The 25,714-nt window shown below is 43.2% G+C and overlaps 1 protein-coding gene and 1 long non-coding RNA gene across 27 annotated transcripts in view; one reads left to right on the top strand and one right to left on the bottom strand.

Moving 5' to 3' along the window:
* The window catches only part of LOC110397876, a 295,332-nt gene that overhangs the window by 14,145 nt on the left and 255,473 nt on the right, over window positions 1–25,714 (bottom strand). The window contains exon 16 of one of the 25 annotated variants that reach the window (XR_002438046.1): window positions 17,068–18,054. The exons of the other annotated variants lie outside the window; for them this stretch is intronic. This is a non-coding gene — a long non-coding RNA (uncharacterized LOC110397876). Of the gene's footprint in view, window positions 1–17,067; window positions 18,055–25,714 lie in introns of those variants that run through there. 25 annotated transcript variants of the gene reach the window in all.
* Window positions 1–25,714, top strand: part of ANTXR2 (anthrax toxin receptor 2) — a 107,307-nt gene that overhangs the window by 75,700 nt on the left and 5,893 nt on the right. The window lies entirely within an intron of this gene.

Genomic DNA, 25,714 nt, shown 5'->3' with positions numbered 1-25,714 from the left:
TTGCAGGTCATGCATTTAATCTTATTAATAAGATAAAAATGGCCACAAACAAAGGCTTCTGCCCTCTCATAGCCACTTTGAGGCTCAGGCAGCTGATGGGAATGACCTTTTATTTCTGAAGTCATTTTCATAATGATATTCAGGGTCAGGCCCAACAACCAATCTGCCATGCATTAGTAGACATCAGTTCCCTTTGGTAATACGAGATAGATGTAACCCAAGCAGATGGTCAGAGATCATAGGTGGCTAATGAACTTGGTGGAGCATTTTATTAAGATTATGATGGGAACAAAATATGTTTTTCCCCTCTGATAACAACACTGGTAACAGAAAAGAAGGGCATGTAAAAGATTAGGAAGATGCAATGGATTGTCTTTCTGTTGGATATAGAAAATCTGGAATTAATCTGGATTTAATTTCTCAAATCAAATTGCATTAGAAGTGCAGTGTGGTTGGTAGAGTGAAAAAAAACTGCTGGTCTCTGTTGGTGTTAATTGGAGAAGAAGTGACACGATGTTACCTCCATCCTGATATTTGTTACTGACTCTACCCTTTGAATGATTTCTATATGTCAGATATCTTAAAGCTAGTTAGCATCTTCCACACTCGTAAAGAGAAAGAAAATCCAAGAAAGAACAAGTTTCAATAAGTTTGGCCTTGCAAATGCATACCAGGGACTTGTGCACATGGTGCCATGGATTTGCACCCCCTTAATCACAGTGCATTACAGAGTCATGCTTGTTTTCCTTGGAAGCCCTTCCTGCTCCTAGCATTTGTTTTTTGGGGGTAGACACATGTAAAAGCATTCAGATCTACTGAACCAAAATCTTGTTCATCTCTTTTTTCCACCAAACTGATTGTATGCCTTCATGTCTCTGTGGAACTGACCCTGGGAGTATCAAGGCCAATTGCATCTATCTAGCGCTTCTCCTAGTCAGGGCCAAATCAATCAACAGCACAAAGCCATTGAGCTTGGGAGAGTGCTTTATACCATTTCACGTGCTTAATTCTTGCCAAGTACAACATATTTTTCCTGAATAAAAGCCAGTTCTCTTTCCTAGATAAGCATTACAACTGTGGCTCAAACTGCAAGCAAAAATTTTAATTTTGTCTTTTAAAGATTTGAGAGGTCTATATCACAACTATTTGAGAAACCCAATCACCTACTGGCATAGTACTCTAGTTCAGCTCGTCCAGCCTGTCCACACTCAGCCTCTATGGAGTGATGCTAGTTGGAAATTCTCTACAATGCCCAATCCCTAGTGATGGCATTTGCCTCCTGCTTTTGATTCCTAAAATACAGAATCATAGAATCATTATGGTTGGAAAAGACCTCTAAGATCATCTAGTCCAACCATTAATGCAGCACCACCGTGCCCACTAAACCATGTCCCCAAGTGCCACATGTCCACATTTCAATTGTTTTCAGAATGAATTTCAAAGTTTTCTCCAAGGCTTAACTGAGGAGTAGTAAATATAGTTGGTCTTCAGCTGCAATTTTGTTAATTACACCTGATTTATAAGGTGGTCACATGTTAAAAGTCAAGATAATTGTGCATGCTGTTGATTTGTATCTGTAACTGCCACTTTGGTAACAACTTGTGACTTTAGTACTGAAAAATACCTTTGATTTAGGCTTTTCACAATTCAATTTTAACACATTTCCATAGTTTAAGGAAGATAAGCAGAAAGAAACCTTTCAATTACCACTAAGATGGCTATTGTGAGTGAGTGGCTGTGAGCTCTTCTCTGGAGTATGATAGTACTTTGTGTTGTTTTTTTTTTTTTTAATATTCTGCCTAGTTAAGTGGAACATAATTCCTGATCTTGTAAGAAGAAATACTAGGGAAGAAGGTTACTATGAGAGAGTAGCACGAGGATGAGAGCTGTCTTAGTCCATGTCATGCACAGAAGACCAGCATGGACGTATGTATCCATGGGTGTATCCTGACACTTCTAGCAGTGAGCGTGGTGGTTCTTTCTGGGAGATGCTCCCAACTGGACTATGCACGTTTTTATTGAGAGCATGAGGACAATTCACAGTGCCTAAAGATCTGCCCACCCTCCTTTTCTTTCCTAGCCAGAACGGTGGGGGTTTGCACAGACTGATACCAGCTGACACCTCTTTTAGGCTGCTTTCCAGTCTGCTGTCGCCACCAAGATTACAACACAGACACAAATGCTGCTGATTGGAGCAAAGCTATGAAATACACTATAAACAAAAGCAGGAGGAAGATACAAGAGAAACAGATATCTTCCAACTGGTTAATTCTTGATTTCCACTCAAATGCTGAGTGGCCCAGCAACTGGGCCACTGCCACACATCAGAACTGCAGGTTTGCTAAACACAGGCTGCTCTGACCAAAGCAGCAGGGCTTCCTCCGAGTGACAGGGGTGGTAATTAAGACACAAGAGAGAGGGCAGCAGGTTTCTATGGGTTTCACAGTGTCTGAGGAGGACGATGCAATAAAGAATGAGGCCGGTGATGGTATCTGACATTTTTTAGGAGATGATGTGAACACCAACTAATGAAGGCAAAAGCATCTACAGGATGGGGGAGGCAGAAATGCCTCTAGTGAGCCCTGTGAACAGCAGCCAGAAAAAGAAGGGTAAATGATGCGAGTAGGAGAGTTCACATTCCATTTTTAGAGGCTGAAAATGGGAGAGTTCAATACTCAAAGAAGAGACAAGCACGTTTGGCCCAAGAGAAGAGCAACGTAAATAGGTTAGTTCCCATAGCTCTGTTGAGTGCAGGTAAATACAATTCAGTGTAACATCTCCTTCATGTTACTTTCCACTACCAGGGGTCCTACTGCAGTATCAGGGACATCTTCTCACTAGAAAACAGAAACAGGTACCATTTTTAAATGCTAGGGTTTCTTCCCTGTAATAACACTACACAAGTGCAATGCCATCCATACTGGTGCACAGAAAAGTCTAACAGATAAAACACATTCTTCATGGAGCTTAAGGGACAGAGATTTTACCCTGCGCATAGCATAAAAATAAAATGAAGTCAAATCATATGCCAGCCTAGGCTGACCTATACAAAGTCATATGTATTTATAAAAGGCATCAGCTGCCTAGTGTCAGAATATTGTGGCTTGTGGTGCTTTCTGCTTATGATTGCTCTGAACAACAATTAGCATTATTCCTATCTCCTTTACTCACTCTGTGAGGCCTACACCACGTGCCTCCAAGCCTCCTTGGAGACAAGGTGGAGGCACCACTGGTCAGCCCACTTGGGAGAGGGCCAGCTGCTAGAGCAGACTGCAGCCCTTGTCAGCCTTAATGACCTGCAGTTGACACCTCCTCCCAGCCGCCTTCCTTCAGTGTACAAGTACTACATTGGAATAATTACAGCCTGTCATCTCCTGTTTCACACACGCACTCCTCTTAGCCTAGACAAACAAGAGACATTTGACTAGATGCTCAACTAATGTTGACTCTCTGTCTGGGCTTCTGTGTTTTTACACATGTGTGGTATTTACATGCACGTAAACATTCAGTGCTCAGTAGTAGTGTCAATGGGTAAGTTACACCAGTGAGAGTCAGACTGCCCCACAGTCCCTTCTGGTCCCTATCAGATATAACTCAACAGGAAGGTGTAGGGGCTCCAGCCTCCTGCAGAGCCCAGGTAGACAGACGGGGGCTTCTGTCAGCTCTACCACTCTTCGCAGCTCTGTTTCCTTCCTGGCTGTGGGTCTCAAGAACACAGAGAAACCTCTTAATAAACCTTAATCAGTTCTCTTTGAATTTGGGAATCCTATGCCCATGATATCTTGATTTTGAGAGCTATGCGGGAGTTACATAAACTGTCATTTTCTGCCTCCCTGGTTCTTACATAAGCGGTAGATCATAGAATCCCAGAACATCCCAAGTTGGAAGGTAACTATAAGGGTCATCAAGTCCTGCTCTTGGCTCTACACACCAACTACCAAAAAATCAAATCATATTTTTGAGAGTGATGTCTGAACATTTCTTGAGCTCTTGCAGCTTGAGGCTGTGACCACTGCCCTGGGGAAACTTTTCCAATGCCTGACCACCCTGTGGTGAAGAACCTTATCCTAACACCCAGCCTGACCCTACCCTGATGCAACTCCATGCTGTTCATCAGGTCCTGTCACTGTCGCGAGAGAGATTAGCACCTGCCCCTCCACTCCTCACTGGTGTCCTTAACATGCACATGCTTTTCACTGAATTGTGAGATAAATAACTTTCAAAATTGTTTTAGTGGAAGATTGATAAGCAGTTCGGAATAGATGACTCATATCCCCTTAGCACAGTTTTCTCCATCCCTCCTTTTACTCCTTGGGCATCCATACCCCAGGATCACGCACAACTTTGAGTGAATTGGATCCTGTGGGACTGACAGGTCAATTGTATGGAGACAAAGACACTCAAGGTAGCACAGGCATGGCCAGTATGCATGCTTCATCTTTGCATTATTATGTGAAGTACCCTGGCAGCTATGAATGAACTTTTTCACTGGCTGTTGGACCAGCTGCAAGAGCTACAAGGTCTGTGTTGAACAGATAAACGTACACAGACCAGAAGAAATCAAGTCCAATAAAAAGCTGCCCTGGAGACTCAGGCTTGGACTATCTCGTCTTCACTAATGAATCTCTAAGGAGATGGCATGCTCCCTCCTCACCCCTCCAAAAGAGCAACTTGGGATAGGGACACAAGATCTCAAGGCTTCTGTGGTCTGAAACCTGCCTCTGGTCAATGAACTTCATTCTCCCACTGACAGCATTCAATGTAGATCTCATCCATATGAGAGATACCATTTTTTTTCAGTACATGGTTGGAGGCAGTTTTTTGTTGGTCTGTTTTTGTCAACTATTTCTTTGACTGGACATCACCTAACAAAATGAGGTTGGCAGCTATAAAATAAGTGGTAAAAGAGAACACAACAGCAACCGCAGGAAACCGTGTTCTATGTTCACCGGAACGTTTGGCTTAGGGTATGTCACTCTGGTTATGATTCACTGTCTGTCCTGCAGAACCTGCAGTAAGAGACATCTTCCTGAATAGCTATCATTGTGCTATTATTACTGCAGAACCTCTACGTACTATAGCGAAAGCAACAGGAGGTATTTCTATCTTGCTATTAATGGCAGATTCTATTACATGTATTTGGATGTCAGTGTTCTCAGGCAAGTAGTAAGATAATGATGACTGGTGAGAGGAAGTGCTGAATTTCCTTCTGGTGTAAGTAGATACAGATCTGTTTATATTAGTGGCGAGTTCAGTCCGATGCATTTTAAGTTCTTGAGGCTGATTTTTTCCAGACATACTACTCAAATCTTTTTTAAGGATTCTTCAAGCTGTAAGCTTGTGATGAGCCTGCTTTACTTTCAAAGCTCTGCTTTGGGAAGGTACTATCAGCAGATATTAATTATTGAACACTATACCTTCTGGAAAAGTTGTTTCATCTCTGGAAAGTGACCTTGCTAGAAGAGTGAGAGGGAAAGAGAGACGTAGAGTGCCTCCTGAGATCAAGTGGAGTGATGCGTATCAAGAGAAGACACTAAAGATTTATTGTCTGTGGCAAAAGAAACACAGATCTCTGCTTGTGCAATAAATGTTTTTGACATCATACAACTATAAAGAATGACTGGATACTGTAGGTTAAAAATGTTTAACTGAAGGAAATAACAGACATTTTCGCAGGGCTGTTTATATGAAGAGGTCTGAGTGCTTGGCTGTTTAGCTTTGTTGGTCCTGAGAATTTTGTGGTGTCTCTGTTGGGTCAGTTTCATGTTAAAAGACAGCTGAATAATCATAAGAGGATACTGAGAATTTATCTGAGGCTGAGAGAGAACTGCACTGTTACACCTGCAGTTTGACCAAGAGATCCGCTAATGCCTGTGTCAGCCAAAGAACAAAGGAGTGTGACTCCCACACTCTACTTCTCATGTGTCTTGCAGAAACACTGCAACCACCTCATTTTCACAAAATGGTTACATACAGTTCATGCAAATTAAAATTTTGCTTTTTGCTTTCTGGGTTGACCAGAACATCAAGCTTGGCCAAAGAAAAATCAACCCAAAATTCAACTTTCCTAAATACTGGGAGACTATAACACGTGAGTTGCAAGCAGGGCTTTCTACAGAAGGCAGCTTTCTTCTGACTTCATCAGTGAAGTAACAAACTTCAGAAATTTCAACTATTAACCTTATCCAAGCCTTTCCCCTGGCATTTTTGCTTTTTTTTTCAGATCAGTTTGTGCAGCACTACCCCCATCTTACAGTAATATTGCCATTGCTTAGTCAGTTTGTTTCCAGGAAGGACTTAGAGGTCCTAGTAGGTGAAAAACTTCACATGAGCAAGCAGGATGTGTTTGCAGCCCAACAAATATCCTGGGCTGCATCAACAGAGGAGTGGCCAGCAGGGCACATGGGAGAGGATTGTTCCTCTCCACTCTGCCCTCAAACTCATCTCTCACTTTTATGAATGCCTCTGTTGGATTGGAGAGCAAGGCATTATGGCCAGAGAGCTTTTAGATAAATCATAATTAGATACACGTGCAAATACACGAGCGAGGCCTGGGCGCACAATTAGGCACCTAATTATGTTGAAAATGCAATTGCACACTTATCTAAAATGGCCATGCTTCTTCTGAGGCTGCCCAGTTGTTTCTGTTTCATCCTCCAGCAAGTCTCCAGGCTGCCACCTGTTGAAAATGCCACTGTCTGTCTTAAGGAGCGTTCACTATCCTGTCCTTCATTCAGCACCAGCCATTTTGAAGCACAATTGACTGCTGGTCAAGGTTCTTACAAAGGGTTTCCGCTGCACCCTGCCCAAAAGCATCCCATGTGTTGGCTTGGTTTGATGCTCAAAGGTCACGGTGCTGCACAGGGATGAAGGGGACAGGATGCAGCACAGTGTGCTGGCTGCTGGTCACCATGAGCCTCTGTTCTACTGCAAAGTAGGTTTCAGAGATATTGTCTTTTCCAAGTTTCATAAAAGAGGTAGAAGATGATGTAGTGGTGTTTCTTCAGAAGGAGAGGCTGTCGCACAGGCTGTTTTCATGACAGAGTTCAAGAAGCGTCTGGACAACACTCTCAGACACATGGTCTGATTTTTGTGTGGTCCTGTGTGAAGCCAGGAGTTGGACACCATGATCCATATGAGTCCCTTCCAACTTGGGATATTCTATGATTCTATGGCCCCTATGGTGTGCATGCAGGGCATCGGTCTGTAGGGAACCAGGCGTTACTGAACCAATTTCTTGTGGAGCTGCTTGTTTTTGAGGAAGTGAAAGTGGTGTCATGAGAGGGTACTGTAAGAGAGGAGGAGTTGGTAGTTCCCATCTCTGGCATTGGGCTAGCCTTGGCTTTTATTTAGCTATTTTTTCTCTTTCTGGTGTTGCTTCTTTTTCTTCTGTTAAGCAAGGAAAAGAGGGGGAAAAACCCGGCCAACTGTGATTTGTGATTCAGCTGACAGACAGCGTGTGATGGAAATTGCAGCTCGGCTGATTCTTAAGAAAAAATCAGGTTTAAAATAGCATTGTCACAATTCGGGGACAGCACTTTCTTTGCTGAATTATCTGAGAACATTGTCCATATCACAATGATCTGGGATCGCAATTTTTCAGCCCCAAGGATCATGTGCAAGAACTAGTATTTTAAAAGAAAGACGAATGAACTAGAAGGTAGAATTGACAACTAGGGGAGAACAGCTTTATCCTCCTCTCTTAATAATGACTGGATGACACAGTTTAGAAAGTAAAAAAAAAAAAAAAAAAAAAGGCTGGATATTTATAATTCTGAATGTTTGTACACATGCACACACTTGCCTTTAAGGAAGGAAAAGGATGAGTGCATTGCAGTGTGCTTAGAGGCCAGAGTCCCCAGCGGGGCCTCAGAGCCCAGCCAGGAGCAGGAGACACTGCGCTAGCACATTGGAAGACATGAAAGGTTTTGCCAGCAGTGGTGGATATGCTTAATGTGGTTAAGAGCTTAACGGCCTATTGAAGTTAAATTGCAAATGCATCCCATATTGTGCCAACGTCTTCTGTCTGCCCGCAGCCCTGTGAACTGCCTTTTCAAGCCACCAGTCTGCCTGCCCTTCCTGGTGCTCACCCAAGTGCAAACCTGGCCTTTAGTTCTCTGACCACGATATTTTAAAACTTGCCATTTACCGGGGAGAAAATGATGAGAGAGATGAGTGAGGGTGGAGATGATTTTGTCTCTGTTTAGTTCTCTATATATTTTTTCTCCTTTCTAGTCCTTGAAATGCAATATTGTAAAATTCAGAACTTTTTTTCTTCTACTGCAGCATTTTTTAATTTTCAGGTATAATTATTTTTAATAATAGTACCAGGAGAAATGATTCTTGCATACTGCTCAATATATTAAGCATCCTGCATAAGAAAGAAGTGGCCCTTAAAATAAAGCAGTCACTTCTCCTTTTTAACACCATGCTAATTCCTCTGAAGAAGGATCTGAAACTGAAAACTTCATGTGGAGATCTACTTCAGGAGATCTTAATTAGATTGAGTTGAATATGGAAAAATAAGTATTCCAGCGAAGATTTTGCAGGGCAGATTGATTGCCTTTGCTTCCTTTTCATCCCACTTGTAAAGATTGAGCCATACAGCTGAGAAGAGTTTGCCTTTCATTCTTGTCGTTGTAACCATTGCTAAACACTAAGGAAAGCTCAGGAAAAAAAAAAAAAACAAGATGTCACATTTTCTCTGTTTTATGCCATATTTCCAAAGAATGTCTCCATGTTCCAAAAACCCATCAAAAATTCCAACAGTTCTTTTGGATATCATTAGCACTATAGTTAGGAATCATAATTCTATTTGAGAAAGCCAGGTTTTCTGCACTTGGATCCAGATTCTTTTGGTGGAAATGAGAGGGTAAGTGAATTAGAGGAGCATCGGGACGTTTAAGTGCCAGTCAGAAATAAGTACTTCAGCTTTTGTTGGCTTGAGAGAGAGATGGTAAAACTTATAGTAAAATACTTGCCCTGTGCTACCAGAACTAGCTAAGTATTGCTGTTAGGCAATGGCGCAGAAGCTTGTGCGTTCTCTTCTCCTCTCCAGATTTCCTCATTTGTTATCTCTATTATAGAGGAGGAATAGGAACTGTGTTTTCTTATTGTCACTACAGGTCTGTAGTGATTTATTCTTGTACTTTGTAACTGAATTAAAATCTTAATTAAGCTTATGCCACTTTTTTCTTCCTTTTAATTAGGTATAGCCAAATCACTTGTCTGTGGGAGGAGGAAGCAAGGGATAAAGAGCAGAAACATTTTTTTCCTGATCCGTAGTAGTGAAGTCTTAATGAGAATATCCTCTCAAAGAGATACCAAAATATTTTTATTCTTCCTTATTAACATTAAGAATTTATTCCCTCAAAAACCTTGAGCCTGCTGTCCAGCTATGTCTAATGGATTCTTCCCAGGGAATTAATGATCAAGAATACTGAGAAGTCACTACGTAACATCTCTGGCTATTCTGACTCAAAAGCTTGTAGCAAATCAGGATTGTACTTGGGGAAGAGGCTTTGCAGGCAGCTGAAAATCCAGCTGCTTTCTTTCTGGCTGAATGAACTGGGCATGCATTGTGCTGAGCCCTGTTCATCAGCACAACAAGCTCCATCACTGGCTTCGTAGCCAGCTCTTACCATCATACAGTAACACATCAGAAGGAGTGCTGTCGTACACATAACCTCAGTACTTCAGAGAAATCTTATTTTAGAGTATTTCCTGGTGTTATCTGCTGACTCAGCTTTTACAGTTCTTTCTTACTTGAATTGAGACTAGGAGATGACCCATTGCAGCACTGAGTTTTTGATGCCTATAATAAGCAGTGCTTTCATATGGAGCAATAAATCACAGTAAAACAATGGAGCAGTGGAGGATGCCTGCATGAGGCTGTTTTGTCTGCAGTATGCTGCAGATGTCTGTCCTGGCTTGGCAATGCAACTGAAATCCAAACAGGTTAAACCAAAATAGGTTTAAAATAGCTGCATCTCTCCCCATGCTTCCCTCAAACTTATCACGAGCTTCTCCATCCTGCTTGTGTTTCAACAACAGCAAATGGTAAAGCAATTACAGGGTTTTCCATGAGCAAATTAGAAGTTCGGACTAAGCTCGCCTAAAATAACAAATGCTACCATCAGTGAAGTGTAAATCCGTATCTTTTAGCAGTGAATGGATTTGTTTAGTCTTCTTTAAGCCTTACCCATTCATTTTATACCCCTTCCAAGGCTGCAGTTTGGTGTCAGTAGGGTGAGCTGGCTCTTTTCTGGGAGACCGCAACCGAGTTAATGCACTCCTCCAAAGGGAGGAATCTCTCTCAGCGAGCACTGGCAGCCTTTGGTCTGGTTTCAGCCAAAGCTTTTTATTGGGTCTGCAGCTGTAGCGGGGATAGGATTTCCACTATACCTTAAATTCTGAATTTTCCTCTGTAATGCAGCTTCACAATTGCTACTGGTTACGAACATCAGCTTCTACTGTTTTCTTAAGTGTGTATACAACACCTTACTAATGAAACCTTTATTAAGGAGTCTTAGGAAGAGGCTCTCAGTCCCTCATAAGTGCATGTTCCATGCCTCCCCCTCTCTCCCTGGAAACACGAGGTACTCCTTTTGCTTGAATCAGCTGTTTACTGAGAAGCTTTTTTTAAAACGCCTGTATCCTGTGGTCCTAACTAAAACCACTTCTTTCCACATTAACCTCATCATTTGAGTTTAATCTGTGCTATCTGTCGGGAGAGAAAGAGCTCTGGCATGTGATTGTTCCGATGTCCAAGTGGCAGACTTTCAAACATGTAAGCCTGTCTCTGCTATGACAGCTTACTCCAATTAAGCCTGACACTCTGTCCTTAGCTCATCCTCCTGTGCAGAGGTATTGCAGCACATATGGTAACGTAACATCACGTGCTGATCTGAGACCTCTGCTGAACTTCAGCAGGAAAGGAGGAGAGGTGAGAATGGGTCTGGTCCTCCTCCAACATGTGATGTTGGGTCAGCATGCGTGCCCCTTGCTCAGTGGACACATGGGTGGAGAAGAGATTGTCCATCCCCATAAATTCAGTCCAGTCTGAAGGAGAGTGCACTTCCACCAGCAAATCTGACTGTGTTAAAGCAATAGGATAGGACTGAGATGTCCTAAGGGGCTTATGGGATGTGAAGTGTTTCAGTGGGACTTGGAGACCTTAACTTCTTCTGTAAATCTCTTGCTTAACATTTGTGTGTTGACGTTTTCCACTTAAGGGGCCTTTTGGCATCTTTTGCATTAATTTATAATGCTGCATTGGTTGACTTGAAAGCACTGAAGGAAAACTGCTTATTTTAAAAAGGCACTGCTTTGAAATCACGAGTTATTTCAGTATAGAGATAAACCACATGTCAAATTATGTCTTTTTGTTTTGGTTTGGGTTTTTTGATTGTTTTGATAGAATTCATGGATGTATTTCCTACCAAAATTTTCCTGTGTCCTTAATGTTTTCCATGTTTTAATGGAACATTGCATGATACTGACAACATTTTGTACATGGGGAACCTCATCCTCCTCTGCTTAATGGCATCATAATGTACCCCTGTTGATTTTAACAAGATTCATTCAAGAAAAGAAATATCTCATTGGTGGCAGCTTCCATTCTGTTCAGCTGAAGTATTTGGTTTCTCTCAGTTTACAGCCTTACAGATTATAGGAGCAAAAAGCCTGAGTTGTTAATTTGTCCATGACAGCAAATAACATGATATGCCAGTATTCAAGTATAGACAAAGCTGTAGAATTAGAAAACAGAAAGCAGTGTATTCTCTTAATCCAGGCTCAAGTGACAACAACATATTGATGATGCTCTCGTACTTTTTATACTGTACTCTGTATGTAATTAACAAACTCTGAAACCTCAGTCAGTTTGCAAACATACAATTAGAAGCAAGGATTTTTAGGCAAACAAAGAGGGGCTTAATAGGGCAGTTTATTTCAGTAAGGACTTACACAAACGATAGACTGGCTTGATTGAATTCTATTAAAACCGGTACTGGACTCTTCAAACACGCCTGCGTCATTTTAAATTTTTAAAAATCACTTAGCTGAAATCAGCCCCTTACTGACAGCATAGATGTAAGCCATTTTAGGAATATTCATACAGCTATCTTCATTCATTTAACTACATTTGTTTGAAAATGTAATTTGAAACGTATCATTGTACTAGTCAAACCTGGATTTTATTTTTCAAGAATATTTATATTTATAAGTTTATAATGTAACACCGTTGGGTTTTATTTTATTACGGTTTCAACAACAAATAGCTTTCATCCTCATCAGTGATAGGATTTAAAAAGGCACCGATTTACCTGTATTGTAATTAAATTCATGCCTAAGTATGTGTGTGTCTCCAGCTTTAGAAGATAATTGTGCACACCTCATTGCTTTTTACTTCTGAATGTTGCTGCGGTCATTTGCCAGGTAATTGCAGAAGGCAAGTTCTAAATTACCAGTGATTTCATAAAGTTTAAAATATTCATACCTAGCTGGGGGATGGCTGGGCATTTTCTCCACCCCTCCTAAACAGGAGCAAATTAAACATTCATAAAAAATACCTGAAACAACTGGGGGAAAGTACATACTTTGAAGTGCTCTCAGGCAGCAAATTTTCAGTTTACTCTGCTGTGTAACAAACAAGTTGTCACCATAGCAACAGCCGCATAACTTGGTTTTTATATAACAAATGACAAAACTCCATTTCCTTACCAAAATTTCCGCAATGTACTTATTGTCGTTTTTTTCTAATCTTACTCAATCTACATGCACTGTACCATTTCCCTAACGTTAAATAAGGGCCTTTTTGAGATTATTCTGAATTTTCTTTTTATTAATTAAAAAACTCAATCCAGCAATCTGAAATAGAATATAGGATGACTGTAATTTCTTTCAAATTCCTTTAGGCTTTTTTCTCCTCCTCTGGAAGATAATTCTAAGTATCTTTTCATGCAGTTGATTGCAATCATGCAATGCCACTGCATGCACCCAGTATCTTAGAATCACAGAACCATAGATTTGTTTGAATTGGAAGGGACCCTTAAAGGCCATCTAGTCTGACTCCCTTGCAATGAACAGGAACACCACCAGCATCAGACTGCTCAGAGCCTCATCAAGCCTGACCTTGAATGTCTCCAGGGACAGGGCATCTACTGCCTCTCCGGGCAACCCCTTCCAGAGCTTTCTCTTCTCCAGGAAGAACAGCCCCAGCTCTCTCAGCCTGTCCTAGTAGGAGAGGTGTTCCATCCCCTTCATCATCTTTGTGGCCCTCCTCTGGACGTGCTCCAACAGGTCCATATCTCTCCTCTACTGAGGACTCTACATCTGGACACAGTACTGCACGTGAAGTCTCACTATACGGAGAAGAGGGACAGGATCACTTGCCTCAACTTGTTAACCATGCTTCTTTGGATGCAGCCCAGGATACGGTTGGCCTTCTGGGCTGTGAGGGCATACTGCTGGCTCATGTCCAGCTTACCATCCATCAGTATCCTCAAGTCCTTTTTGGCAGGGCTGTACTTTATCCTTACATCCCCCAGCTTGTACTGATAGTATGCCACGACCCAGGTGCAAGACCTTGCACTTGGCTTCGTGGAACCTCATGAGATTCACCTGGGCCCACTTCTCTAGCTCGTCTAGGTCTCTTTGGATGGTAGGATCAGCCTATCCTTCGTCAAGTGTTAAACAAAGGAAATTAAGCACTAATGGAGGACTTCTGTGTGACTGTCCAGCTAACCAAGCTGCAGAGTTGCAGGTCTATAGGCAGCTGGCTGAGAGCAGGACCACGGCTTGGTACAGATGCTGTTCTGGCTCATGACAGAGTTCTTGGCCCTCCTCCTCTTCCCTGACAAAACATATCCAGAGGCTGAGTTTATAGAAAATAGTGGTGTTTGGTAGCATGTTTTTGCACATTTGAGTACTGCAGCACAGATCGCCCACTACTGGCTACATGAGGTGTAGACCCAACATTTAGCTGTGCAGAAGATAAGTAGGAGAACACTGAGTGATCATAAACAGAGTAGCAAAGAAGGTCTTTCAGGCCAGAAGGTGGGAACCTACATGCACATCACTCTGTCCATTTTAAATTAGTGACAGATTTTTATTGATAATACAGATGTTCACCTTGTATACAGTGTTCTGGATGTCTTGGAGGTAGAGGAGAGGATAATGGCTTTAGGCTGTGCCATGGAAGGTTCAGGATATTAGGAAAAATTTCTTCTCAGAAAGAGTGGTCAGGCACTGGCACAGGCTGCCCAGGGAGGTGGTGAAGTCACTGTCCCTGGAGGTGTTCAAAACTGTGGAGATGTGCCACTGAGTGACATGGTCAGTGGGTATGGTGGGCATGGGCTGGTGGTTGGACTTGGTGATCTTGGAGGTCATCCAAACTGATGATTTTATGACTATATGGTTTTCCAGTGGAAGCCAATTAAAACACTACTCAAATGTTTGAAGTCTGGATTCCTACAGTAATTAGAAAGGATTCCTTCCTTCGTTTCAGAATGGACAACTGGATCACCAGTTCTACAAGTAATATACAGCTTTAAGCTCTGACAAGCCTTATATATGCTCCAAGTGAAGAACCAGATGTTCACTCTCTTCAGAGCTCTGAAAAGTTAGTTTCACATACTGAAATTGTCCTTGAGGGTGTTTTCCCCCATGTGTTAAAAAAAAGATACCAAAACCCAGAAGCTTTTGATAATGAAGCAAACATATTTTTATGGTGTGGGCTATTTTTTTTTTCAGTCTGCTGCTAGTTTTTAAATATAAAGTATAGCATATGTTTAACGCAGAACATATGGAAAGAAAGAAAAAGCGAATCTTGAATTCCAAACATCATATTCTTAGTAGAAATGATTCCTCAGTATGAAAGTGGTCATTTGGAACAAAAAGAAAAAAATGTATTACATATACGTATTTATAAAATCAACTCTAGATCTTCTCTAGATATCATTACGCAAATCTGAAGAGTGCTCAAGATAGCCCAAAGTGTAAAGAAAAGAGTGCCCACAAGGATTTTGTGCACGATGGTGTTTTGTTGACAGTTGGACTTGATGACCCTAGTGGCCTTTTCCAACCTTAATGATTCTATGATGCTGTGATTTTTAGGGAGAAGATCAGTTCAATATGCCAGTAAGAGCCTGCCTGAAAAACTGGCTGTGGTGTAGCAGATCACAAACAGCTGCTGCTGCTTTTATACCTTTTGTGTCATTAGCTGGCCATGCTCCCTAAGCTGCTCCCTCCAGGAATGCGTCCAAAAACACAAGGTGGGCCTTTGCTCCACTTCCTCAGGCTGGCCCCACCTGTATGAATGGATTGTGCATCAAAGCATGTACAGGCAAAACTGCTGATATTCCCAAGTCTGTTCTTGCTCAGAGGGGCTACTGTGATGTCACCTGAATTCCAGGAAATGGTGACACTGCAAGCAGGAAAGAGAGGCTGATAGGTTTGGCAGTGTCCATACAAAAACAAAGATGAGTCCTGCCTTTGTGTACAACGTTGAATTTGTCAGTCTCGGTAGGAGTAGTGCTTAGCTCAGAGGTGGCTTCTTATCCCTCTGCCAGAGGCTCATGCACTCACTCTTTATCCAGTGTATGTTTGGTGATATAAGGCACATGCTTTTTACTGACAGACATTGCACTGATTTAATTACAACCATTTTTAAGCCACATAATTATCTTTTAACTTCTTAGCAGACAGGTGAGTTTGATTTATGAATCCCTTCATTTGAGTTTATCTGTTCTTAGTGTTTTGTACCCACCTACTTAGGACAGACAGATATCAACTGCTGTGAATTAAGAGTGTGGCTAAAGTTTTTTTTCTCGTGTTCAGTGAAACTGCTTTGAAACCACAAAGATAGGAAAATGAGGACTGTGGATGATGTCTGTCAATCCACATGCAGACAGGTACACACAGGCTCGAACCATTATGGATCTCTGGCTTTGTGCTAGCACCAGGACTCTCTCTTCTCTCAGATACTCAGAGATATAGGATTCAAAGGCCCTTCTTTTGAAACCAGCTATGGGGACAAGGCTGGAGGTGCAGCCTGGCTCTGCTCCGTGCCTGGTGATGAAGGTGAGGCACCATGTGCTGCTTGCTGTGATAAGCAGGCAGTGATAGGGCTCTGGACTGTGCAAGATGCTGTGATTTCTCAGGAGTACTGGAGGGAGGTTCTGGTGTGGTTGCTTGTCAGTTCTCTTTGGAAAAGGAAAAATTTTTGTTCATAGTTGCAAGTAAGAAGGCAGACATTTATAAACTAGTTAGAGAAGAAAGTTCTCACTTCTTTCTGTATTTACAGGACAGACACAATAAAAGGCTATTTCACATTTACATTTTTTTGACCAACAGATGACAGTATGGAGAGCACAATGATAGATCCAGCTGACATCTGCATCCCTCTATGCAGCAAATATTGTAAATAACCTTGAGTACTAAATGACAGATAAAAGGCAGCACTCAGTCCAAGCTCTCCAACAAAACTGAAACAGGATGCAATGCAGCAAGACTATCCTCAGTCTAAAACTAGACCTCAGGTTGTAGCAGTTTGTTTCTTTTAAGTCTCATTAGTGTACCTTTTTTTAGAACATGAAGGTAGGCAGAATTTGTCTGAATACTACAACAGAATTAAGACTCAGAAAGGACACGACAGATTTCACCAGCAGCTGAAGTGAAAGCATCAGTGCAGGTGTTTGCTTGTGTCTTCCTCCCTGAGATCCATTAATGGCAGCAGCAAGCATAATGCTCAGGCACCACTCTTAGCTTCTCTCTTCCTTCTTCCTCCTTCTTCCCCTCCCCCTCCTCCTTTTTTTTTTTCCCTCTCTCCCTTTTTTTTTTTTAGTGCACTTCCAGATAAATGCCAGTCATTTGGCCAGGGCCAACTCACAGAAGGTACAGCAGGCACAGATGGTACTAATGCATAAATGTAATCTAGTAAAAGGATGCCAACACCAACCCAGAAAAGGTTCCAAATAACTGCAGTGCACTTACAGGAATACAGTGATTGGCAAGGTGAAAGCTGAGATTTGCAAGAGCTTACTGTTCCCAAATCAACAATAGAAATTCTACAACAAATGAGCATATTTATTTATTAATTTATAAAATGCATTTAATACCAAGATCTCTGGGCATACGTATAACAAAAACTCACCAAACCCCCAAACTCATTATACATATTACATTGATCAAAATCATAGAATAGAATATCCAGTGTTGGAAGGGGCCCATTATGATCATTGAATCCAAATAAAATAAGGGAAAAGGGGGAAGGAGGGTGCTAAAAACCAAAAACCAGCATCATGTACTCAATATCAAATGTTTCTCAGGAGAGCTCCTAAGAGGAAAGTTGCACAGCACTGTGGTGCCTCACAGTGAAGAGATCCAGAGAGTGCCTGGGCAGTGATAATATGCCTGTGGGCATATATCCCATGTGGGCAGCTCTGTAGACCAAATAACACCCTATTCTGTAAGGATTCAGGGTATAGAGACCTGCACCAAATCCTTTTTCCAGCACCAACCATTAAGATACGCTTAAGAGAAATACAGCAAAGAGGGTAAACACGGTCTGAGTTTCCCCCAGGACACTTCTCACTGCCTATGGAGAACAGCAGCATCTCCACTTATCACATCTGTGACTTCCCATGAGGAAGAAATATTTCTAAGAGTATGGAGCTCACCCAGATAGCCCAGTCCACAAGAAGGAAGGAAAATGGTGCAGCTGCTGAAGGACTTGAACGATTTCTGTTTGCAGTGCACTTGTCCTAGGGGCTGCCAGTGCCACTGCAGTGGGCCAGCTAGTGGGTGAGGAGTCAGACATGCAGCCCTTATGTGTAGCAGTTTGTGTCCCTGGGTAAAGGCACCATGTTTTAGCTGAAATGCTGCTGTAGAAATGAGTATCGTCATTTCATCTTTGTCTCCATTTATTAGCATCCGAAATAAGCATTGGGCTCAGTAATGGACTAGTGATGGCAGTCTCTTCTTCTGGGCTTTCTGAGCTCCAAGCACAGTGAATCGCAGGGTCAATGACGAGGGCTTCAACCAGCAGTAACACTAGCAACAATAGCAATAAATTAGCCCAGGTTCAAATATGCCTGACATACCATTAATAGACATCTTTGCAAGTGGAGAGCAAGGCAGACTGACAGAGATGTGTAAGAACATAAATCAGACAGCTTTATAAATTCTCTTCTTTCCTAATCCAGAAGGTCTAAATCAGACATGGCATGGGCCACAGGAAAAAATACATTCTGTGGTCATTTTAATTATGGAGTTGTGCGAGGATTTGGCTTTCAGGAAGAATTTGGGCCTTGGCTCAAGGCAGAGGATTCTGGAACTGCCATTTCCATGCTGCCCTGAACAGAGAAGGTTTGGGAGGGGGGCAGAAGCAGTGTCCAAATATCTGTGAAATTCATGATTAGTAATCCACGTGAATTAAAACAAAGCCTAATGATGTGCTGTGGGGTTTTGTCTGTGGAAAGGAGAGCTGACTCGTTGACATGCGCTTGTTGTACCAGGGAAGCTGACGTGGGCTGAGGGGTTGAAACAGCTTGGCGTTCACACTCCTTACTGGGCCCAGTGGTCAATGTCATTAGTGCTGCATTCGTTATCGCGGCGAAGGATCCAGCTATCAGCACTGTAAAGGCTTTGGTTGGTGAAGTGACAGCTGGATCACAGTGGCATCTAGAGGGCTGTTACATGCAGTGTGTGCGCAGCATTCATGAAGTTCCTGCTGTGGCTTTGCTTGGCTTTGCTTCTCCACCTACAGAGCTATCTCCAGCCGAGCGGTCACAGCCAACAGCCGCACCCTCTGGCTGTGCTGGGGGATCTCCAGTCCCCTCCCAGAGAGAATCCCCTAAACCCAACCTATAGCTTCCAACAGATACACATTTTTTCCCAGAATTTCTGAAGTGGAATTTTCCCCCATGGTAATTGTGTGGTGATTATTAAAAAGAAAAAAGAAATTACATACCATCCTAAATGTTCATCCTGCTCTATAATTGGGGTGACTTCTCTCTTTACAAGTAATTATCATATGCAAGTAATTATCATGATTTTGCACTGTAAAATCAAAAGGGCCAGGCTTTTAGCTGTGGTATGAATACCATACTATTCCTGTGTTTGAGCTGAGAATGTGACCCCTGGAGGACTCCCATACATTGCAGTTGTAGGGCACCTGCTTCTTACTTATGTGAGCTGTTTGAAGATGGTGCTATCCCTTCAGAAAAGGTCAGGTTAAATAAATAAAGACTGGGAAGGACTCATAAAGGAAGGAGATTTTAGGAGAGGCTTGAAAGGGACTTTGCTGAGTTGCGGTCATGACCGTGGAAGGAAGGCGGTGGAAGAGAATGGTTCTTATGACAGTTATGGTTTATCTGTCACTGATGACAGAGAAAGATAAATTGCATTCTTCCCACTTGGAGTAGTTGCACACAGGGGAGGAAGGAAGAATAATGGAGATGTTTGACTTTTGTGTTAGAGATACCATTTCTACGAAGTGTAAATTTCTGATATCCTTTGCCTTTTTCAATGAAAGAGACTCAACAAATGCCCAGTTTTGATGTTTGTTGGTTTTAGAGGCCTTAAAATTGGGCACTTCTGATTTTACAAGGCTTGAAATTTTATGCATTATAGTAGCATATAGTTCTCTTTCTTTTCTTCCTATAAAAAGATGTGGAAGACTTGAGGGACTCTCTGTGATGCCATTTGGCACTATGGCTCAGGCCTGCCGTCAGATTGGCTGCAGTCCCCCTGTAACATTAACAAGGCCCCCCAGTAATACTCCTGATGAGGATTCATCCCAGGATATTTCAGAGTTCAAAGAGGAAAAACACTTCCCAGTAAAAACAGCTCAACCTTCAGAGCCCCCACTCTACCTCCCTGCAGTGCTGCTGCAGCAATCCCACACAACGATATGGCAGGTGATACCCCCCAGAAATCCAGAAATTAAGGAAGAACTCTTGAAGCTTCACCCAGAAAAACAATCTCACGATGCCAGCCCTTAGTCTTCTCACTGCAGGAGAGGGAACTGTCCAAGTGACAGCTCAGCGTGTGGCTCTGGGCACGGTGAGAACTGTGCTGGCCCAAGTGGGTGAGTGTCAGTGCTGGGTAGGTGTGCGCTGGGCTGCCCGCCAGGCCAGGGATCACTTTCCCTCTGGCAGTGGGAACAAGCTCAGCCTGCGTGATTAGATCTGAAGGAGCAGAGCCCTCCATTGGCAGGCACTGCAATGGGAAAACAATAACACGTCCTTCAGGGAAGTGGGGTCAAACCTTGCCAGGCCATGGTGCATTTCCACGGAGGCAGAAGCGCTGCAAGCGAGGGAGGCTTCCTGCCAAAGGTCAGATAGAGAGAGCCAGGGCCTTACTGTTCAGAGCCCGCTGCAGAGATGGGGACTCTGCAGGCCATTTCCACATCCTTTCCTTTCGCATAAGCAATGCTTGCCTCGACGGAGGAAAACAACAAACTCCTGCCCTCTAGAGACAGGAGACCTCCAGCTCTGCTGAATAAAATATTTGCCACAACCTCCTTTTGAAGCAGATGCTACAAATGCATACAGTTTTATTCTCCCCTAAGGCCCCCGCAACCAGCTCAGCAGCTCATCGTCCTCTCTTCTCCCAGACCTGGAAGGCCAACTCGCAGGAGAAGCAGCTTGTCACAACCACTCTTTTTCAAGGCAGTGGACTATTTGGAGAACTGCTGAATAAAGCAGTCACAGAAAGCTTGGCAATAAGGGAAGATAAATCCCTCCCTTCTTCATTACTAAAACCTGTCAGGGTAAGCCAGCAAATGCTCATGCTAGCTGAGTACTTCTTTCCTTTAACTTCCCTGTCTGCCTGCACACCTCTGGTCAGGGTGAGAGCTCTCCCCCTGCACTCCAAGTACAGGGCAACTGCACTCAGAGACAGAAGCAGGGCATAGACCTAGACAGACTTGAGCAGTGGGCCCAGGTGAACCTCATGAGGTTCCATGAAGCCAAGTGCAAGGTCTTGCACCTTGGTCATCGCATACTATCAGTACAAGCTGGGAGATGTAGGGATAGAGCACAGCCCTGCCAAAAAGGACTTGGGAGTACTGATGGATGGTAGGCGGGACATGAGCCAGCAATGTGCTCTCACAGCCCAGAAAGCCAACTGTATCCTGGGCTGCATCCAAAGAAGCGTGGTTAACAAGTCAAGGCAGGTGATCCTGTCTCTCTATTCTGCACTAGTGAGACCTCACGTGCAGTACTGTGTTCAGATGTGGAGTCCTCAGTACAAGAGAGACATGTACCTGGCGCACATCCAGAGGAGGGCCACAAAAATGATGCAAGCGATGGAACACCTACAAGGACAGGCTGAGTGAGCTCTTCTGCCTGGAGAAGAGAAAGCTCTGGAACAGGAAGTGGTGGAACCCCTGTCCCTGGAGACATTCAAGGTCAGGCTGGACAGAGCTCTGAGTGCTCTGATGTAGCTGTAGGTGTCCCTGTTTGCAGGGCAGTTGGACGAGATGGCCTCTAAGGGTCCCTTCCAACTCAAACAAATCTATGGTTCTACAGTTCTGAACAACCCCTGGAGCACAGCTCTGTGCAGATGCGGATCTGTGGCTGCATGGTGCACCTTCTGTTTGTGTTCAAGCTTGGTACCAGGAGCTCCATGTAGATTGAGCTTTAAGGGTTACTCTGCCCAAATTTTACCTGAAATTTCAAAGGTGGGAAAATAGCATTCAAAGTCTGCACCTGAATCTCTTCTACAAAATCCTCTTGATCCTGGTTTTCACAAGGTTACACCACTGGTAAATATGTACTTCAAAGATTTTAGTCACTGTAGCAACTATGCGGAAATGTCCATATGTCCAGTTACAAAATAAGCGTTATTAGTGGGGTGAAAAGCTGTTCATAATAGCATTTTCCCAAAGCCGCCAGGACACTAAAAATACAGCAGATAATACCCCCGATTCCCCACTGCTCCAAGCATGTGTGATACATCTGAGCAAAGTGGGCACAAAGTGGATACTGAGCCCTGATGGATTACGACAGCAGTATTTTGTACATGTGCAACTTTCTCTGGATCACTGAAGGTTTGCTCCAAAGAGCAACCCATGCCAACACAGGATTTACCAAAACATGTTGAAGTTGTAGGCATTTGGGAAAACAAACAAACCAAGAGACCAGGTCGTAGCAGCTCTGCTGAACTGCTCAGTCAGGACCATGTCAGTTGTAACAAGTAAATGGGTTTAAGATACTCTCCACAAATTAATATTTATACTAAGGTAACAGTTTGAGGTAGATGACTACAAGTGATTATGTATTTTTCAGCAAGAAATATTTTTCTGACACAGCAGCTTCTGCCACCCAGCCATCCACTGTGCACTGTATACATTTTGGCAGCATCTTTAAAATACCTATTTTCAACCTATTAAGGACAATTTTGCTCACAGAGTATTTATCTGGTGCAGAAAAAAAAGGGGACTATCTTCTAAAAAAAATCATGTTGTCCTCCTTTCCCGCACCTTACTTTGCTTTCATTTTCCTCCCCCTTACCTAAAGGAGGACTGAGGGACAAGAGATGGGCACTAAGTCAACCTCAGCTTCTGAGGTGTCCGTAATTGTGCTGGCACATTCCCCTCAAAGCAGTCAGATGCTGCCAGCTCTCACCCTGAAATGACTGCTGTTGCAATTCAGGTATGTGATTTCTGAAAACTGACCTGCGTGACTGCTAGATTGCTTGGAGAGATCGTGAGGTTCATGCACACATACTTAGGAGGCTCAAATACACAGATATGAGAATAATAAACAAGTTATATGACATTCTACTTATCTCAAGTTATGAGAAGAAATACAACAGTGAAAAAAAAAATCCTCCTTAGGGTAAAAATATGAAGCACCGTTCATCTGTAGTTGTTCGGTTTTACTGTTGCTCTTTGAGGTGGATTTTGAGTGCGTCCAGTGTCACTGTTGGGGTTCAGAGCTTACCTCACCTGGGTCAATGGCAATCCAGCAATCAATTAAGGAATTCTGGGGAGAAAGCCAACGTGGGCAGCCCGAGAAATGCTCCTATGTCTGTATAAGTGATAACATTTTCTGTAGTAATAATGCCAGCTCCTTGAAGAGATCAGTTGCTGATTTATTCTGTGAAAAATGACGCTTCTCGCAGTGTACAGCACCACGAGCCATCTTTCCCTGGGTGCTCAGTATCCACCACTTGGTGTGGCTTGTGGCTGCCTGTGGGACTCCTGCACTCGCAATGTGTGTGGCTGCACAAGGGCTCTGCATTAGGATGGCACTCAGAGAGCACACAGCCACCGAGGCATGGTAACAATGCAACATGTGCAAGGACAGGAAGATAAGGACGTAAAGTGGTTATGCTTTCTAGAAGGCAAATATATAAAATAAACATGCTGGTAGCAATGCACATCTGCAGAAACAAGGTTTTAGCACTAAGAGCTTGGCAACAGAACATATAGCTAATTCCAGTAATGTTCTGAGCTTCACAGAGCTCTGGGATGGGAGTTGACCTGATGGCCAGGGCAGAGAGAAAGAGAGGTCCGCATGTGCCTCTGACTGCTGCTTTGGGCTGCTCAGGACGGGGTTGGCAGCAGCCCTCTGCAAAGTAAACATATCAATCAGCCATCTTTAAAAAAGAGATCTATATAAACTTAACTTCAGTTGTGTGCTCCAGCTTGTCAACGGATATTTATGAGGCGAGAGTAATATTATAACGGTTATAGCAGTGAAATACATCCCAAGCGGGGAGCTAGTAAAGCACACGGATGTTAATGCCAGTAGAATGTTAATGCCCAGGAGATGGGGGCAAGGTGACACAAGCTGCAGTTAATGCTGCTTTAGTGATTCCAAAGAGACTTGGAAAGCAGAATATTGCCTGCTTGCTTCTATTGCAGCAAAGCAGAAATGGTGTACGCAGTCCAGTCCTCTACTGACAGGGCTATGGGAAAGGACTTTGTACTCTCAGCTTTGACTTCTAGAGAGCAAGCTGCAGGGAAAGCAAACCAAAGGGAGAAAAGAATCGGGTACAGCGGATTCTCATCTGATGATCCCCATGGCATCAGTAGTCTCAGCAGACAGAGCTGTCGTGAGACGACAGCTTTCTGGGGAGCAGTGGAGTGGGCTTACAGGGAGGCACTGAGCATAGAGGAGAAGGATGCCCTGGTACTGCTGTAAGGACAGGGCCGACACCAATGACATCACTAAATACTTGTTTGAAGAATGCTGTTATTCCAGTCCCCTCTCCCTCACAGCTCTGCAGGCACTGAATAACTGTACTGGAGAGCACATTGCTCATATGTGCCTTAGAGAAGACAAATCTCCGAAGGGTGTGTTCTCTTTTTGGAGACTGCAGCCCTGAGGAGAAGAACACAGCCTCTGCCAATATGTCACTGACAGGTGCTTGAGGACCTTGATCCTCCATGAGCAAAACGAGCCAATCTTTTAAGAACTCCTGTATTACAGAGGGCAGTACAACTATTTGGGATAAAAGACATCATTAAGTGCTTTGAGGGCGGTATGGTAAAGGCTACCTTTCAAGATGTATGACCACCAGAGCAGCCAGCTATTCCAATGGCTAGCAAAGGATTTCCTGTCCTGCTCTGAGTTGAGGATATTCCTTCCCTTCAAGTTTTCATGTTAAACCGCTTCAGCTCACTGGTGACCTCAGCCTGTCAGCTGGTAGCACTTGGAGGATGTCTCATGAAGGACCCACAGTCTCTAAGGAGGCCAAGTCTCACCGAGACCCCTGTTACAGCATGGAGCAGTTAGCATTGGGTTCAACATTTTAGATGGAGATCCTGACTTCCTTTAATTGCATCCTTGTAAGCAATTACACAAAGGAGAGCAAAGCAGAAAACTTAAAGCATTTGTTACCTGCCTATTAAGTAAGTACTCCTTTTGGAAAAGTCATTTCCACACTGCGAGTCCCAGTGGTTCAGAAAGCATTGATTGATATGTCTCGTGCAGTGCAAAAACCCTACTGTGCTGGAAAAGAGAGGAGAGCTTCTTCCTGAATTTCAGCATTAAAGGTAGTACTGTGAAGACGGTTGTTACTGTTTTGGCAAATGCAACACATGTTTGAGATACAAAGAAAAGAGCCCATATATCCGTATCTGTGCGTTTGTCTCTCCTCTGCATTTATGTCATATACTAAAAAAGATGCTTCTCAAAAAGCTCTTTGCACTCCAGATGGTACTTAATAATAGATGAAATTATGCTCTGACATAACTCAAAGCAAGAAAATGCTGCCCAGCCCATCGGGCAGCTAGGGAGCTGCCACCCAGCTGCCCCCCAGGAGTACCCTATGGTGCCTTCCCACCCCAAACAAGAGGAAAAAAAAAAACACCAACATAGCAGAAATACTCCTAAACCCAATAGTCTTTTTTATATCTTTGACCAGGACATAAAGTTTTGCATGTGAACATCTTTGCAAGGAGTAAGTCTGTAGCTTAGCTTGAAAGACTGCAGGAGAAGGACAGAACCTCTCTGACTCCCTTGGTTACACAGGAGCTCGGCTGTGAATATCTTTACAATGCTGTGAACGCAGAAGGCCAGCTCTGGCAGTGCAGGACGGGGGCACAGCTCCAAGGAGCCTGCAGAGTTCCCCCACTTCCTCCAGCGGAGAGCCCAGTGTTAGCTTACGGACAGTTGGAACGAGACACATGTTTGCTCCTGCATTCACACATACAAATTGAAGTGCTTCTCATACCTATTTAGCCAACATCAACAGA

Source organism: Numida meleagris, chromosome 4 (assembly GCF_002078875.1).
Source record: "Numida meleagris isolate 19003 breed g44 Domestic line chromosome 4, NumMel1.0, whole genome shotgun sequence".
Lineage (NCBI taxonomy): Eukaryota > Metazoa > Chordata > Aves > Galliformes > Numididae > Numida > Numida meleagris.
The sequence above is the reverse complement of the archived record's forward strand: the minus strand, read 5'-3'. Positions and strand labels throughout refer to the sequence as shown.